Below are 16,402 nucleotides of genomic sequence, written 5' to 3' on the forward strand. Positions count from 1 at the left end.
ACAGACTAAAAAAAACCCCCAGCCAAACCCCAAATACTGCAGAACTTTCTCAGACCCATATCAACATCTTCTGTTCAATAATGTAGTGAAGCTGTGATGAAAATGATCAGGGGACTGGAACACCTCTGCTGTGAGGACAGGCTGAGGGAGCTGAGGTTGTTCAGCTTGCAGGAACAGAATGCTGTAGGGCAGACCTAATAGCAGCCTGCCAGTACCTGAAGGGGCTACAAGAAGGCTGCAGAGATACTGTTTGCAAAGGCCTGCAGTGATAGGATATGGGGGAATGGCTTGGAATGGAAGAAGAGGAGATTTAGATTGGATGCTAGGAACAAGTTCTTTACCATGACGGTGGTAGAAGACTGGAACTACCTCCCTGGGAACAGGGAGGTAGTTAAGCCCCCATCCCTGGAGACATTCAAGGTCAGGATCAACAAGGCTCTAGGTTGACTGTGGGGGTGTTGGACTAGATGAGCTTTGGAGGTCCCTTCCAACCCAAACCATTCTGTGATTCTATGATTCTCCAGGCAGATTGTTCACATGTTGAAGGATATAGTCCATTCATACAAAACAGAACTCAAGACTCAAGAAGCTCACATCTCAAACTTCTCATTTTAAAATACTGTGAAAAGCTTCATCCTGATGACTGTGAGAGTTCAAATTACTGATGAGATGAAACAAGCCACAGCTTGTGTCTTACTTCTCTTTACATCTCTAGGACTCCTCACACTTTTACTCCCTCTGCCCAAAATCCCTAGGCATTTCCTACTGTTGCCCTCTCACATCTTCAGTGTCTGCCTTTCCTATCTCCATTTCAACAGTATCACTTTTGCTTCTGCCCTCATCTCTTCTCACCTTAACTGGTGTAGTTCCATTCTTTCAGGATTCTAAGTCCTAGTTCATCTCCCCTACTAAGGTGCCAAGTGCTGAGCCTCCCTTCTCACACACACATCAAAATCACCTCCTACTTTAGGCACTTCAGCAGCCCTCTGCCACCCTTTTCTGGATCAATTTCAAAATTGTCTTTTCTAAAACAATGTCAAAACCTACTTCAACATAGATGTCCTCTTTTAATTTTTGTTTTCATATTCTCCTCTCTTTGCCTAATTCTGCCCTTCCCTCAGTTCTGCAGTCTCAGATGAAAAATCCTTACCTTCTACCACAGATCCCATCAAAGAGCCTTTCTGTGTCTAAGAGCCTTTCTGTGTCACTGGCTACTCATGTATTTTCTCCTTCGCCTCTACATATCTCTTAATTTCTCTCCATGGAAACTGGTTTGGGACTAAGTTCATGAGGAAGATTAATACTGTATAGCATGCTCAAGCAGCTATTCTAGAACTGTGCTATATTGGAAAACCAGAGCATGATCTGCGTAGCAATCAGGACAAAGTTGGCAGCAAGATGAAATATTTGGGGTTTTTTTTGCAGTCCAGATGAAAAACATGCCCACAGAATTTGTTACTTGCTAATTTTCCCCCCTCTGTATTTAGTACACCTGAAAATGAAGTGTAGATACCTGTCTTGGCCACACAACTTTGCATCGTATTTGTCCTAGCAATGAGATACTTGGACCTGTGACATATGCATTTCACATTCAGCTGTGGAATTTAGCATTATGATGTTTTCACAATTCTGGTTTTGTAGACCCTAGTTTCTTGGACCAAAGGAAACCAGACTCTTAGATACTTCCTTTTGTTTTTTTTTTTACTTTGAGTACATGTTATCAGCCATCAAAACTAAGCAGCTAATTAGATCTTCTCAGCAGAATGGATTGGTGGTTAAGTGACACATAAAATACAGCTGGATTTTGCAACTCAGGTTTCTGCCAAAACCCGTTTAGAGGGGTACATTTTCCTTTGGCTGCTGACCACTAGATTTGTTTTGTTTGTATTTATTTCACTGACTGGCAGAGGTAATGCATTTCCTGAGGTGTCTCTGAGAACTCAGGTGAGACACCACAGGCTATGCTGTCTTAGGGTAGAATTTACTAGGATTAAAGCAGATGTGGCATTACTAGGGGCTGCTAAGCCTCCTGTGATTTATAAAGATATAAAGTATATATTTTATGATTATGATGATGCTAAAATTTTTGTGGATGACAATATAGTAACACTGGAAGGACTGAATATAACAACTAGGTAGGGATCAAGACAAGGAAAAAGAAACCAACTCTTCTTTACTACTTCATCTAAATAGGTGTCTGCATTTGCTGCTTTTATTCTGTTTTACATGGATCCAAGTTTACAAGAATAAAGGCACATTTGATTTATAAAATAGTTAAATATTGCAGGTTTTCCATGATCAAAATGGAAATGTGTATTGTCCCTGGGGATGTACATGTGCCATTGATGATTTTAACAATTCAAAGTGCAAAGCAAAAAGTAACTTTCCCTCTTTTAATCGTTAGATTTATCTATGTTTCCTTTGCTTTACACACTGAATTAAAATGAAAACATTGGTTTTATTCCATTTATAGATAATCTCTTAGGAAGTTTATTTTTCAGTTCTTCTGCACACAAGCACAGTGCTGAACCACTTCAGTTAAAGATGCTGCCTGTGAATTTGGGGTGTATTTTCCTCTGTAGGCTTCTTCTGTTTAACATATTTTTTTAATATTGACCTTAAATTTTGTGTTTCTTTCTAAGGTTGGTTAAAGATGTTCTAAACTTGGCTTGAACATCTTATGAAAGCATTAGTATAATGGCTTATGAACCAATTAAGCCACAATAAAAGCTCTGATTAGTATGTTTCATAAAATATTTCCTCATTAATGTATCTGTATCTGTTAGTGTCATTTGAGCTGATATGAGTGTTAAGTGCAAACCAACAATCTTTAGTTTAGAAAACTAACCTTTATCATTAGTCATCTCTGTATTTTCCAGCACTGTCAACCTAGCTGCTGCCCAGTCCTGAAATGACTAAAATATTCCCACAGATTCACAGAATGCTAGGGGTTGGAAAGGACCTCCAGAGATCATCCAGTCCAATCCCCCTGCCAAAGCAGCACCACCTAAGGCAGGTCACACAGGAATGCATCCAGGTGGGTTTGGAAACTCTCCAGAGAAGGACACTCCACAACCTTTCTAGGCAGTCGGTTCCATGGGTCCCTCACCATATAGAAGTGTCTCCTCATTGTGAGGTGGAACCTTCCGAGTTCTAGCCTGTACCCATTGTTCCTTGTCCTGTCACTGGGCACAGACAAAGAGAGCCTGGCACCTTCATCTTGACTCCCATGCCTCAGATGTTTATAGACCTTGATCAGTTCTCCTCTCAGCCTGTTCTTCTCCAGACTGAACAGCCCCAGGGCTCTCAGGCTTTCTTCATAACAGAGATGTTCAAGTCTCTTCATCACCCACATGGCTCTCTGTTGAACTCTCTACAGCAGGTCCCTGTCTGTCTTGAATTGGGGAGCCCAGAACCGGACACAGAAGTAGACACAGTATTGCAGGTGTGGTCTCAGCAGGGCAGAGTAGAAGAGGAGAACATCCCAAGGCCTACTGGACACACTTTTCATAATGCCCCCCAAGATGCTGTTGGCCCTCTTGGCTACAGGGACACATTTCTGTCCACGGAGAACTCGCTACCCACTTTTGCTCTGCATATATTTGTTTCCACTGATAACCATGCACAAATCTGCTTACAATGGCTTATAAATGAGACATTTGGAACTGTGACTGTAGCAGTACATGGTTATTTTATACAGAAATGACATACAGGGCAGGGGAACAGCAACACAAATACATATTTGATCATAAACAGACAGGAATGTCTATTTACCATCAGACAAGAATGACACAAAACCTCCCATACAAAATCATCCTTGTCTCAATGCATCTCTCCAGGGGCCAAATTCAGCCAAAATTCTTGTCATACACCAGCCATACACAAAAGAGGTAAATGAGATAGGGGAAGTGCTATATACCCAGTGGCTCACTGGCTAGAAAATCCACTTGCTAGACAGAATATATGTTTGCAGGTATTCTCTTCTTCTTGATTTAAATCAATGTCTTAGCTGTTCAAAGTGAGTTGACTTTCCCAATCAATTCTCTATAGAACATAAAGCATCTTTACTCTTCTTCACCATCATGCCTTTCTTCCCCTCCTTAGTGCCAGTCCTCTTGTGTATGTAATGACTAGTCAGTAGAACAAAATTAAATAAGAACAAGGGCTTGACTGTACAGCCTCTTGGTTAGGGCTTGAAGTTCAGATGTGTGAAAGCGCTGGTTAATTATGACTGTATAATTGCTTACTTCATGTGGAACATCTTTAGAATAAGAACTGAAAGGGCTTTGTTCCCTGCACTGAATACCTAGGTGATTCAGATACTCTTTTAGGATGTGACAGGCCTATGCTCAAGTTATTGTTCCAAAGCAGGCAGGATAGGGAGGCAAAACTTGATTTCCTTCTTGCCAGATAAACAGTCAAATAATTATGGTGTCAACTATAAGGGAAAGCGATCTTTATCTGTGTTGTTTTAAGAACAGATTGCTCGTGAGAACAAACCTGGCCTAAGTTTTCTTTCTCGCTAAAAGGATCCATAGGAATCCTCACTGGACATGAGTGTTTTCCTCTATCTCAGAGACAGAATGGTTGCATCAGGGAGTAGCTCACTGTTAGGATACACGTACACACAACAAGAAAGGTGATGATGATAGGATTAGAGGTCAAAAGTAGAAATCTCCATGGTAATTTAGGCAATTTCTGTGTTACGCAAGGGTGGGAGTTTTTGTTGTTTGATTTAATTTTTTTTAATGTAGTTAGGTGTCTAAGTCCACCTTCTGGTGATTCTTGGAACATCTAAGCAGAGACAGAAATTTACTTGGGAGTAGATCACCAACAATTTGGGTGCTTTTATCAACATCCCTTTGCTAATATTGCCTCCTAACTCAGAATTCCACTGAGCATTAGAGCTCACTTTACGTGGCCTATGATGATTTTGATTATAGGGCTTGGTCACCTCGAAAGTCTTTAAGTTCTGTACCAGACCAGGCTGAAGTGATCAACTTTGCTGGATAGAAACCTGCAATTAACAGCTTTGTGGGCTCAAATGCAGGTTTATACACATATTCTTAGATGCCTTCACCCCTACGCAGCACAAGAACAATTAGTGACATTCTCCTGAAAATTAAGCCTCAACATCCTACCAGTCAGAACAGTCAGAATTAATACTGAAATCCATCAGCAACCAGTTATTAAAATTATGTAAGATCACACACAGAGTTTCCAAACTTCTCTCATAAAGAAAGATAAATATTAGATAGGCTACAGAGATTGGGGGTTCATTTCATAACAGCTATCTCAATTGTATGCAAAATATGGAAGAGTTGAACACATTACAGAACTGGCCACTTCTCACCCCAGAAATACATGCCCAGTTTCAAGACTTTTTTTGTGGTGTGATTTAATTTTCACATCAGATATTTTAAGTGTCAGTGATTACATTTAGAGAGTTATCCAGCTACCCATCCTTTAACAGAAGGGGGAAAAAACACATTAATAGTCCCCTTTTTATCTGGGAAAGCAAGCAAGTGAAACACGGTGCACTTGAGCACAGGCTTCTTCAGTGCTCACCTCTGGCCATAAGCCAGCTTGGTACTAAAATCAGGGAACACAATCTTTCAAGTGCTTCAGAAAGCGCAAACTTTCCTAGCTTCAGTCTTTAGCTGGTTCAAAATGAAAACACCAGAGAGCAGAGGAACACATCTATGTTCTCAATCATCGTGTATCTGGCTGTGTAGGACCCCTGCAGAGCACCAGCAAGCTTTATCACTGACTTGCCAGCTGTACTTTGCAGTTATCTCTGGTCATCCAGAAAGGTGGTCTGAGTAGCAAGAGCTGAGCCCTGGGGTAGATGAAGCACTGACCAGAAAGTAAGGGAGACTGGAATACAGAGTGATAGGTTGAGGAAATGGCTCCGTGAAAGCCATTTTTCCTATTCCATGATGCTAAACCTGATGGTTTTACAGTATTAACTAAGACAGAAGGGTACAGGAAATTCCTAGAAAGTATGGTAGACTGGGATAGGGAGCAATAGGTTGAGGAAATGGCTCCATTAAGTCTTTTTATTTTTTCCATTCTATGATTCCAAACCAGTTGGTTTTACAGCAGCAGCTAAGGCACAGGCATGCTGGAAAGTCTGACAAATGTTCTTACATTTTCTCTTGATTCCTGTGGGATACAGAGAACACAACATGAAATGAGACAAAGTTTCACCAGTATAACACTGAGAAGATCTCTATGAGTAACTTTTCATTTGAGCACACTTCAATAATACAGCTGGCCCACACTTGCACCACTGATCCCTTCAGTCACTGTGGAGCACCTGTTCCATAACATGGCTGCAGTCTAGCAGGGTCTGTGGTGTTGACACACCTTTAGCTAGTAAGCCATTGGACCTTCTGGTTTGATATAGTCTTGCCAAGAGTATCAGAATAATTAAATGGGAAAATGAACACAATTCTGCATCTATAGAAAGAAAAATTAACAGAAGCAGACTCTCCAGTAAGCAGACAGTGCAAAGAGCAAAACACAAGGGATGCCAGCATGTAGGTATGACTTACTGAGAGGTGATTAGGTGTATCTGGGCAAGAGTTATAACACAGGAGAAGGGAGGGGATGTATTTATACATAGTGTATTATTTATGCCCATTACTTCTAATTGCCTAACTAGTTCTCTTTCCTCTCACGTATGCTTTAGTACCCACCAACCAGAGAAAGATGTCTACAGCTAAATATCTGCCAATTATTATGGACTTTTACTTAATATTCTATTGTTCCACTGACAGCACAGTTTTTAATATATCATTTTATACTATCCTGTACATCATCATTTCCCTGCCTCCCTTAGGGCCCTGGCTGTAATAGTTCTTATTTATTTCCACAAGCTAACACACATGCAAAAGATCTTGCAGTCACGATGTTGCCCCCACCACCCCTCACCTCTTCCCATCTTTGTTTTTTTTAATCCTTTTTATCTGTTTTTTAAAGTTACAGTATAAAAAAGTGTGAACACAGCATGTGTGTAGACACACACCAGGGTCAAATACATTCGTAAACACACAAGGCACATTTTCCTGCTTAGCAGCATGATACTGCAGCCTTTCCTTGTGGTCTATAGATTTGGGGGTTTAGCTAATAAACTTCAAAACAGATCAGAAAGGAAATAAAGGAAAACTCTCTCAATATTCCTGAAGGGTGAGGTAGGAGTTTAGCAGCCCACACAGTGAATGATCACTTTACAGAATTCACTCAGCACCTCCTGATTTTAAGAGAACCAAAGAGATCACTGAGTCTGCACTGGGCAGTGCTGCAGGCTGGTTACTTCCATCCAATGCTGTTTTTTACTGATTACTTGTTTTGCAAAATGCTTGAGGAGAATCTCCAAGGGTATAGGGTATAAGCTTGAGGTGGCCATGACTGCATCACTGTCTCTGAAACTGAACAGGCATCTTTAGGATCAGTAGTTCTCAGACTTTCAGCGGTGTGTTTCTATAAATATATTTTAGCTGTGGTTTTTGTTTTCTTTTTAAAGTGGGCTCTTTGCATCCAGTTTCCTGAAGTCTGCTGGTTGACAGGTAGAAAAAATATAGGTGTTTTCCTTCACATTTTAATAACAATGAAAAAGTGTACAAGCTTCATGGCCAAGACAGGACAGTGGGTACCAAAAAAATTGTTAACTTAAGGCAAAAATTACTGTCAGGGAAAATGGAACATTCCTTCTGAGCTCAAGAACTAGTAGTGCATGTGCAGGTTGGTAGTAGATGGTTGCTACAATAAGGCTTCTTTCATACAGGTGTGTTTATGCCCCAGGCTTGCTGGCCACAGTCCATTCCATTTACAGAAGCTGAATTAAACAATAACTACTGCATTGCAAAAAGAAGGGGGGAAAAAAAAAGAAGAAAAAAAAGAAAGAAAAAAAAAGGGCGAGCGTCAAAGGAGATGCCTGAGAGCTTTGTTAGGGCCAAGAAAAACCCTGTTGCAGTTGTCAGAGCTTGTTGATGTTGCAGAGAACGGCACTTCTTTTTTTTTTTTTTTTTCTACTGGATTTTGTGGTTCTGCCTTAGGAAAGAAAGTAAAATAGAACGGAAGAACAAAGTCCTACTCTATAAATCAGCAGCTGCTCCTTGCCAGATCAAAGGAGTGACATTTTTGCTCCTGGACTACTTGTCCACTTTAGGTGCTTGACAGACAGCTAACAGCTGGCCTGTTACATAGTATAGGAGAGTTGGGCTACATCTTCTTCAGAATAGATGACAAGCTAATCAGAGATATCCATAGCATGGGACATGTGAGTGCACCTTGATCTCTTCAAACATACCCAGTACGTAGCTGCTAAACACCTTTACGCATTTTTGACAAGTCGCTGCTTAGGTAATTCCCACTGAAAAGTAAGAAGGAAAATTAATGCCTTCATCTAATTCACTCAGGGAAGTTAAATTTGTTGACAACTCTCCTTTTCAGGCCAGCTTAGAACTGGCTACAAACTTCTACTGTGAAACAGTTGAAAAGATGTGTAAAATATTTCAAGGCGATACTATTCTAAGACAACACTTTTTTTTTTATTTGTAAAGAAGTTACCTTTAAAATTATATTGTAAAACAAACAAACAAACAAACAACAAATTACCTGAAATGAAGACTCTCAACTCCTGTGTAAGAAGCCAGATAGGCTGATTGCATTTTCAAGACTGCCAGACCCTCATTCGTTTTGAAACTCTTTTCCTACGAGTTTCAGGTGATAAATGAACACCTCTCTAAATGCATGGGTTAGTTAAGATTTTATAGGAGATCTGTTATCTACCTTTAGCACGGATGTCTAAGTGCCAGCAAATCAAAGCGCATGCCAGATTAGCTCAAGTTGCATTTAGCATCTCTGTGAGACGTATGTATACAAACCTGGAATTTTAATGCCAGTAGTAAAAATCTCAAAGTGATTCAGTTTCTAGTTGATTCTCATCTGCAATAAATCAAGTACAGGATGAGGTTATATGCTACAGCTTCTACCTATTGACTTTTCATTTCATCTGTAAGATATGAATAGTCAAAGAAGGATGCCTGTTTGTCTCCTCCCTTCCTTTCAAGTATCTTTAAAAGTATCATTTTTACAGTGCACGATAAATAACCAAGTATGAATAATCTGATGGCGCTTGTGCCAGAGTTGTTACTCTATCGCCGGTGCGTGTTGCCTGGCTTCGGGTGCCAGGTGCCACTCACCGAGAGGCGCTCGCTGCCCGCCAGAAGCCCAGGGAGAACAAGGGGCGATGCCTTCCCACTGAGGCTGAGGTTATTCGAGAGCCCACTCCATGGCGGGCGGCGTTGGAACTCCTCAGCACCGTCCCGCCAGCACACAGACACACGCAGCTCCCGCCCGCCCTCGGCCGTGGCAGGGTTTCGCGGCCGACTGCTGCCCAGAGCCCGCTTAGCACCAAGGAACCTCGGAGCGCGGCCGCGGCCCTGCCCGGCCCTGCGGGGCAGAGGCGGAGGCCGTGCCCCTGGCAAGCGGCACCCCCGGCCCACCAGCGGCGCTCTGGCCCCACCTCATGGCGCCCAGCTGCACAGCGGGAGGCCTCACCTGGGGCCACCCGAGCCTGAAATGGGAGGCGAGCCCGGTTTGGCTGCAGGGAGACGCAGCGCTTCTGTCGCCAGCGCCACCAGCCACCGGCCCTAAGACTAGCTGGCTTTGGCCTTGGCGTTGGGCCCACGCCGCCCTGGGCACTGGGAGCAGCAAGGCGCAGGCTGGCACAAGCGCCAGGGTGGGCACAGCGTCTCCATGTGCTTGGGGAGCCCAGGGGAGACCCAGCTGCAGCTGAGGCCTCCCGGATGGCCTCCTGCCTTGTAGGGAAAGGGTCCTGCGCACAAGCCCCAGCGCCGGGAGCACAGGCGGGGTGGCTGCCCAGGGTTGGTGCTGCAGTGCAAGTGATCCCCATGGCAGGCCACCAGGTCCATCCTTGGCAGACCCAAACTGTTTGCCCACGCTCCCAAAGGTAACCAAGAGCCACACGTTTAATGAGACGGATTTTCTCTGAGCTGAATAAATGCCTGTCTTGCCAATTCTCCTGATTTTATCACAAGGCTCATGTTATTTCATGTTAACTCGAGGTCCCAGCTCCAGGAGGCAATGGTTGCGTGCAAATATTTTCCAGCAAGTTTCTAGATATTGTAGCTGCAAAGAGTAGCTTAAAGCTGTGGCGCAATAAGTGAAAAGCTTACAAAGTAAACACCAAGAAGAGTGCTGTTTAACTTTCTTACTTTTAGGACACTTGCAGGATGGGTAAATTCAGTATTTCCAACAACTGGCACCTCTGAGTGTCAAAGCCTATTTTTAGGAGCTCCAATATAAGCATACAAGATGCAGCAGAGGTCTTTGGGCCAGTTAGTGCCAGGCATGGGCAGCCTGAGGTGCCCGGTTTCGTTGCTTTCTGTCATCTTCTGGAGCCTTCTCTCCACCAGACAAGGATGCTGACTTAGGTTCTCTGAATCACACCTTTGACAGATGTGAGATGTCTAAATTAACTAAAGCAAGTAATTTTAAACAGCCCATAACCACCCTTGTCTAACAACGCTGTCCAAAACTATGTGAAGTTTAGTCAGAGAATAAACCTGCCTGTCCCTCCCTCTTCCTCTCAAAATCAATCACGTAGGTGACTCCATTCCTCAATATTCATGACTTAGGGAGGCCTTACTGAGATGGCTCATTTCCAGGTGACTAACTCAGCCTTTTTAATTTTCTGTAAAGGAATGCTACAAATAAGAGTTGGTAACCAGGTGTGGCATAAATTCAGTGAGGCATAAACAAGGACTTTTTCAACTCCTTCTATACACACGCGTACAGAAGGGAGCCCGAACCAAATTCTGTCATTTTAGAGTGTGTATTAGGGGGGGGGGAGTTAAATAACCAAGATAACTAGATTTTACTTGCTCAGATAAAAGTTTGGGTTGATAGGCAAAGACTGCTGTAAAGGAGATAGAGGTGTGGAGTATATATATTGATAAAAGTGTTCCTGCAGATTAGTCTTTTCTAGTGCATACTTTCAGGACTGCTCTGATCTGCCTGAGATGTCTGAAATTATTCTTTCAGCTTAGGAAAGAAGTCATTTTCTAGGTTACTTATAAAAACATTTTTTGTGACTTAGATATAATATTTCATTGGTTATTTTCCCTTCCAAATTAGGGCATTCTTGGGTAACAAGGGATCAGTGTAGTATATACTCTTGAGCTAAACACTGACATGTTCATAGTCCAAATACTGAAATATCATTTAGGCAAAGATTTATTTTCCCATCCAAGGTGAAAACATTTGGATTATTTTTTTATAATGCATTCTTAGACTCTGACTCAGTAAAACATTGAAGCAGGTGCTTAAGCCCCATTTATTCGTCAAGCTCAGTCCTTATTCACCTAGGTTTAATAAGGTTCTCATCTAGATTCAGGAAGGTCTTGAAAAATTTTGCTAAACAATTTCCTCTGAGTACCTAAGCATTTTGATAATTGGACTTGATGTTCAGATAACAGAAAATAAACTATTTTAACTCTACATCATTGATTTTATTGTTGTTACTTTTATTTTTATTATTTCTATGACTAAGCCTGTGACAACATCCATTCAGTATCTCCTTTTCAAGTGAAAGGGCAGAGGTGTCTTCTTGTGCTAAAATCAAAACTGAGTCAAAACTTTCCTTGTCATTACTCCTTTCAGGTAACTGGTTGTGAATTCCTCTCACAAATTTGTTCATGTATCTGTTTTTCACATCAACGATTGCAAACCCATTTATGTACTGGCAGGTTTGTTAAATAAATGCAGTACTTTAACACCTCGGTATGTTAAGTGGAAATGCAGGTTGAAGACTGATACTGAAAAGTTTTGAGTTGTATCTGGCAGCTGCATATTGTTCCTCAGTTTCTCAGCAAGATCAATCTATTCAGCTGTGGTGGACTGGTCCAATGTTGAACTGGCTCTTCTCACAAAAGACATGGGACATATAAAGTGGTTGGAGTTAAATACCTCTCTCTAAGTTCAGATTAGACCCCTAGTTGGGGAGGAATGGTATTTTCCTAAGCTTTCATGCACTTCCTCCTCCTGAAACAAGGCCTCTTGTGCCTACATACTTAAAGTGAATTTTCCATGATGGCCATAGAGCAAAGCTGGAGCTGTTTCTAGTTCTGATTACCAATCAGTAAAGCCACTAACAGTGCATTTCAAGAGCTAATCTCACTCAACTTGTTATGGAACAGTCACAGGGGTTTAAAACACATGTAGAATATATCTCTGAAAGACAGTGGAAACAACAATAACATTCTCTTTTAACGTGCTGGATTTCAGCAAGCAGGCTAAGAGATCTGCTTGCTGTTTACATGAGTATCTCTCTGCTATTTTGTCTGAACACTACTATAAAAATTTAATGGATGATGTAAATGTAAATTTAATGCCATTTGATACAACTCAAGAAAATATGATAAATTTATGAAGGAGATTAATTGCAAGACTTCCTATAAAATACAGAATACATGTTTACTTTGGACAAAGAAATCCAAGGCTCTAATTGAAGAGGTGCAATTAAATGCATATATTTAGATTATATTGTCATGCTAATTAACATGGAAAGGGTAGGAACCAATTAGGACTAGGACTACCAAATCACCTAGACTACATTGCGTATTAACTAGTATACCTTTGCTGCTCTACTGTTTTTTTGCTGCTCTACTGGTTTTTGCTGGAAGCAGATAAAAATTGAAATGTGCTCTTTTCAAAGTCCATGCTGTCATGCATTTTGAGCCAAACCTTGCACATCGTGCTTTCAGAAATGGTCCCACGAAAGTTACCCGAGCTACTTGTGTAAGTAAGACAGGCTCTGGCTATAGCCTGCTTTATGTGGCAATTAAAGAGAAAGACAAGATGCAGAAACCCCTCCTTTCAATTCAGATGGGTATTGTTTGAGTAAGCGAGGTCAGTAGTCTGTCATTAGCAGAATGCTGGAAGTAAGATTTTCATTAAACGTAGTATGTCAGTGCCATGTATTTCTCAACGTGACACACCTCATTTATCATTCTGGAATGAGGACCCAGCGCCATATGAATGTAGAGTTTGTGAAGGTATTGCCTCACAGCCCTGGAGGCTGATGACCCCTCTTTATCTACACAGCAGGTAAGGCACAAACAGTGGCAATGTGAGCTCTCTTCGAAGTCCCCTGCCAGTGTGCCTGACTGCTAAGCTGGGGAACAAAGGAAAGATAGCATATGGATAGCAGATTGTAGGAGCGCTGAAAGAGGACTGGGGAAATCTATGTTGGGTGTGTGGCTCTGCCAAAGATCTCTTGTATGACTTTGGCCTTGTCACTTAATCTCCTTCTGTCTCCGTTCCCTTTTGCAAACGGGGAGAAAGCGTCTCTCCTCTCCCTCAGGCTTTGCCTGGAAATCTGTTCAGATCCTGAGTTCTCTTGGACGGTGTGCTTGTGCAGTATGGGATGGAGTGAGGCTGAACTTCACTGGGTCCTCTGCTGCTGCTATCATCCAAATGATAGGAATTACTGTTAGCAGAAGAGTAACAAAGAAATCCATGTTTTGTTGATAGATTTTATGTCTTTTCAGGCCATTCAGTCTTCGGCCTCTAGGTGAAGGCTATGAACAAGGCAGACAATTAGTTTCGGGAGCAGAGCTGTGAAATCTTCTTTTATGGAGTTCCAAACAATGTTGGAAAGAGTGGTGCCGGTGTTCTCTTTTTCTGCTTGTCTCTTAGTGCCTTTTGAAGACATTTGTGCCAAAGTAACATCACAGTGTTTCTTCAATGCACTAACTGAAGTGCTGTGCAAAAGGCTGTATTTTACTTTACTTTGGCCCTGGAGATGGCTCCCTGAGGGATTTAAAAAAACATGTGAAGGCTGGGGCAGGGACTGTGGTTTCTATGTCTCTGTTATGCACTGTGCATATTTATGGGGCAGTATAAAGAATAAATAATAATCCACAAATACTTCATTCTGTGCCCTTGTCTACCAGTTGTGCAGATGCATTACATGATGTAGCTACTAATAATGAAACTGGGATCTGACTTTTAGATTCATCTGAAATGTAGGTCTATTTTGCACTTGCAGTTTTGCAAATATGAATAATTTTATGTGTGATTTTTCAGCCATACCCATTGGTATAGTTGATGCCATCTATGGACAGGATTTTTCAGAGGAACCACAGAAATGGAATTTCAGAATGATCTTGCTGCCTAAAAACTCCTGTATCTTTCTAAGTGTATGACAGTGTATCTTCAGAGAAAGTTTTGCTGGTCTAGAGGACATCGTTTGCACCTGAAGTTGTTTACATGCACAGCAGAAAAATGGAGAAATAATGAAATCAGAAGTTAAACCCAAGTGCTATTTTTTGGCAGGTTTTGCTGGACAAATGAGATCACCTTTATCCCTAATTTTTTTCTGTAGGGAAACAAAGATTGGAGGACCTACTGCTAGAGCTTTAACTCTGGTTTCTGAAATGACTAGTGAGTTGTCTCTGCGTAGAGTTGACAGTGAAAGGCTAGCTTCACTCGCATCACTGGAATAAAATGAGGCCAAGCTCTTCTGGGACTGAATGGACTGGGCTGGGTTGGGTTTTCAGCACTCAGCCCAAAAGGCTTATTTTGTGGTGGCTGTCCAATATGTAAGGCTGGAGTGGAGTGTCCCAATCTGCTGCTCATGGAGGTAAATCAGTTGTCACTTGAAACCAGTCAGGACTTAGAATTTTCTTAATGCTCTGCCTTGTTGTGGGAGCCCATTGAAGGAACACTTCAGAGGGCATCCATTTCTTACTAATGTAAACTTTCTGAGGAGTATCCAAAGATATGACCTCTAGGTGAACCTTTAACCTTCTTCTTAATTATTTGTTTGAAGACAGTGTCGAGTTCTCCCGCTGAGAGCCAAGACCCATAATGCTTCGCAGCCCTGCAAGCCAGGGCCTGTGTGCAGGGAAGTGGAGAGGGACATAAATAAGGGGACCACCAGATGTAAATAATAAAAGTGGTTGGAGTTTAAATAAAAACCAAAAAAGCAATTTGGTTTCCCCAAAGAGTGACCTGATTGAAGAAAAGGGGTTAGTAAGACGGAAAGTGTGTGGGGGGAGCGTTTCTGTTGTCTGTGATTTTTTACAGGCCTTAAATAAGCGTTCATTCCGTTCTTTAAAACCTTGCCATCTGTATACACCATTAGAAGCTCATAGGAGAAGAGAAAACAGTCTTATCAGGCTTTCTTGCTAATCTCTATTGGCCTTAACTTTAGCTGATAAAAGGCATGCTGCATGGAGGAGGTTCAGATCAGGCTCCATTTGGTCAGCGTGGTAACGTTACTGGAAAGTAGCTCAGCAAATTAAGTCCTATCGGGGACCTTTGTCTTTTTGGACGGAGATGTTCCTGGAAATCACAGCGCTGGGCTAGGAGATGCCTTTGCCGTGCCGCAACCAGAAGGGAATAAACAACTACATCAACTGTGTTTGAGTTTTTATTTTAATACCTGAAGTCATGACTAATTCTGAGGCAGGATGACATTTCTGACAACTGAATTATACTTTTCCTAAAGAATAAAGAATGTCTTTTGGATGTAAACAGAGTGATGCAAAAGAGCCCTTTAGTGTTACTTGTAGCATTTATGCATCTGTCTAATGAAATTTCCACGACTATGTGATTACAGGAGGTGGAATCGAAGGTGTGCCACCGTCTTTCATTATCTGCAGAGGAATTTAACTAGGAGGGGTGGTGGGAGGGAAGCACGACAAAAGGCCTTGCTGAGTTGATGCTATATAAAGGCTAGCAATTTACTAAATGAGCAGATGAATTTAGTCTTCAGTTAACTGAGTGAAAGACTTCGCTAGGCGTTGGATCGGGCCCAATGGCAATTATTGGAGGCTGTTTTGGATGATGGGCATGTTAGTATTTCTGAAGAGGATTAAACACTAGTATTCGACTTCATTAGCACTCCTAAAGGGTCACTAGCAGAAAGCCCGATCTGGGAAATAGCACACAAAACCTGCGCAAAGGCTCCGAAGTGTTCTCAAACACAAAGGGGGGGACAAAAACAAGCGTGGCTCCTGAATGATAGAAAATTGCCCTGTTTGGGAAGAAATCCTGCGCATAGGCAAGTTTTTAAATTATTGTAGGGAAATTAATTTGGCTTAGTTTGCGTCGATGTGGATCGCTGCACATTAAGCTAATAAGAAATATGCAAGCACTTATTTTTGGATTACCGGCAAAATTAAATCCAGGCTCCACAGCCAACTAACTGCCTTCACCAGCGCTCAAAAGCCTCGGCAGCCGCCCCGGTTTGAGATTAAAAAAAGGGGGGGAAAAAGGTTATTTTGGGCCTAATATTAACCACATGTACCTGCGACTGGGGGTTTCTAAGGAGTTGAAAGGTGCCTGAGTTTCGGGCCGGCGGTGG

At 41.9% G+C, this 16,402-nt stretch overlaps 1 protein-coding gene and 1 long non-coding RNA gene across 4 annotated transcripts in view; one reads left to right on the top strand and one right to left on the bottom strand.

Moving 5' to 3' along the window:
- Positions 1 to 16,402, top strand: part of MEIS2 (Meis homeobox 2) — a 209,450-nt gene that overhangs the window by 171,484 nt on the left and 21,564 nt on the right. The window lies entirely within an intron of this gene.
- LOC135180739 (uncharacterized) lies at positions 8,314 to 9,418 on the bottom strand. The gene is made up of 3 exons (XR_010304547.1): positions 9,210 to 9,418; positions 8,892 to 8,952; positions 8,314 to 8,377 (listed from the first exon to the last, which is right to left on the bottom strand). It is a non-coding gene; the product is annotated as an uncharacterized LOC135180739 (long non-coding RNA).

The sequence above is a fragment of the Pogoniulus pusillus genome, chromosome 1, assembly GCF_015220805.1.
Source record: "Pogoniulus pusillus isolate bPogPus1 chromosome 1, bPogPus1.pri, whole genome shotgun sequence".
NCBI lineage: Eukaryota > Metazoa > Chordata > Aves > Piciformes > Lybiidae > Pogoniulus > Pogoniulus pusillus.